General features: G+C 29.9%; 1 pseudogene; it reads right to left on the bottom strand.

Moving 5' to 3' along the window:
• Nucleotides 1-272: 272 nt before the first annotated feature.
• LOC126555573 (putative nuclease HARBI1) lies at nt 273-1,774 on the bottom strand (annotated as a pseudogene).
• Between the last annotated feature and the right edge of the window lie 845 nt (nt 1,775-2,619).

Genomic DNA, 2,619 nt, shown 5'->3' with positions numbered 1-2,619 from the left:
AAAGAAGGTTGGAAAACAAAAAACTCATATTAGAAATTTATACAAAAGTTATTGATAAATTATAAATATTATAAAACAATTTCAATTTTCAATCCTAAAATGTTAAATATTACTATTAAGTATTAGTTGATATTTTGTTTTACAGAAGTTATGTTTATAATGTGTTAATCTAAATTAGATTAAGTAAAAGTGATATTAAATATATTATATGCTATAATTGCTATAGTCTGCGACCAAATAAAATTACGACATTTGTAATTTGTAATGTGTTTTTATTCATCATTGTTTCCATCCCTATAGTTTCCAAATTGTTCCAACATTAATTGTTTTTGTATACGTTGAGCTATTGCTCGAGGTGCTCTTTCATGATCAAATTCAGGTTCAGGTTGATGTTCGAGTAATTCAACTCTATTGTTTTCTCGAGCAATGACATCAAAATCTTCAAAAGCAGGTAGTTTGCAATGTAAGCGAATATTATGAAGTGTAGTACATGCATTGACAATTTTACCTGCCATGCCAGGTGAATACATAAGTACTCTCTGATATGACAAACATCTCCACATACTTTTTAACACCCCAAAGAATCTTTCCACAACATTCCTGGCTTTACAAATTTTTTTAGTGTACTCAAACTGTCTAGTAACTTCTGGATAATGTGGCAGTGGAGTCATCAGCCAAGGTTCCAATGGATAACCAGCATCTCCTTAAATATACAATTATATCAATGATAATACAAACTTTGGTATTAACCATATACATAGTATGTAAATAATTTTAAGCAACACTTAAATGACAGTTCATATGGCAGTATTAGTTTAAAAAAAAAATATTCTTAAATATTCTCAATACCTACCTATCAGCCATGTTTGGCGTTCACCATTATTATAATGGTATTCCATTGCCCGGCGCACGGGTGACATACTCTAAATATATGAGTCATTTATAGCCCCTGGATATCTTGCATTCATATTCAAAATTTGTAGTTTGGAATTTACAATCTGAAAAAAATATATAATTATATAAACCACTTTATTAAATTGAAAAAAAGTAGTCTTACTGCTTGCACATTCAGTGAATGTTTACCATGATGGTTAACATATGCTTCTTCATGTTGTGGAGGAGCAAGTATATGTATATATGTACAATCAATAGCTCCAATTGTACCTTCAAATGGTTGAGGAGCATGTGCAAAATTTTCTCGAGCCCTTTGTCGTTCAGCGCCAGTCATTGGCAATTTAATCCATTTTCTGAACAGACGCTGATTTATAGCATCAGTGACAGCATGTATGCATCGACTGACTGATGGTTGACTTATATTTAACATACTATTACCACCTAATCCTTTTTGATAGCTCCCTTGTGCATAAAAGTACAGACAGACTAATACCTAAGCAAATATATTTAAATTTAGGTAATAGGTACTATTGTAAAATATGTGAGTGAATAATGTATTTAAAATACTTTCTAAATCGATATATTTGTATCTGTATTTAAATAAAATTTTAAAATTAATTTCTAGAACTTATTACTAAAGTAATTTGATATAAATTTGATAAGTACTGAACATAATATTTACTTACTTGTATTTCTGGAGATAATCCAGAAGTTCTTTTATGCTGTAATGATGGCCTTAATGAATTAATTATATTTATAACCAATTGTTGGTTTAAACGAAATGAACCCATGAACTCGTAATTTGGTAACTCAAAAGGATTTTGACCATCTCTTAAAATTCTCCTTTCTAAACGTCTTTCCATTATAAGAACTCTAAAATCTGTTCCCAAGCCAAATAAACAAGACCCATACAACAAACGATTAAAAAAGTAAAAACATCCAATATAACTTGATTTATTTGAATTTTGAATACTCGAAACTCGAAGTTTTACTGAATAATATAATATATTAATTTGATTAATTGGCTGATCATAAAACAGATAATATGTCGTTAATTTTATAACGAGGGGTTTCGAAGTTCCACTTTCGATAACGGCTATTATTGATTTTACTAACGACAAATATCGATAACCTATCGAAAACCTAGTTACAGAATCCCTTTTTTTTTCAAATTGTCGATAACACACCTTTCGATAGCCTAACGAACCGAAAGTTGTCGATAACAGGTCTTATCGATTTACAGAATCCATCTACAGGTGGATTTTGTTAGCTATCGTTGAATCTAAGAAATGTTTCGACTCTAATTTTACTCCACAATCGCTGGAAAGATAGCTATGATTTATTTATTTATTTATTTATATATATACTAGCTGACCCCGTGCACTTCGTTGCCCGTTAAAAATGCAAATTCTATAAAATATGATTCGAATTTTGATTAATTTGTTATTTACTATTCGGTTTAACGGTGTTCAAAACTTAGACATTTTCATTGACTGTTTTGATTCTCAAAAATCTTGTGAAAGCACCACTTTAATATGCAAATTTTGTAAAATGATTTCTTATTACATACTAAATTTGTGATACGATTTTACGAATGTACCGTGTAAATTGTAAGCATCGGTCTATCATTGTTCAGGCTCTACGTTTATCAGTCAGTGAGTTACTCAAGTCATAATATTATAGTAATTCTGCTTACCGTTGCCGTGATACTCTCTTATGATTATG

The sequence above is a fragment of the Aphis gossypii genome, unplaced genomic scaffold (genome assembly GCF_020184175.1).
Source record: "Aphis gossypii isolate Hap1 unplaced genomic scaffold, ASM2018417v2 Contig00916, whole genome shotgun sequence".
NCBI lineage: Eukaryota > Metazoa > Arthropoda > Insecta > Hemiptera > Aphididae > Aphis > Aphis gossypii.
This window is presented reverse-complemented; position numbering and strand designations above follow the sequence as displayed.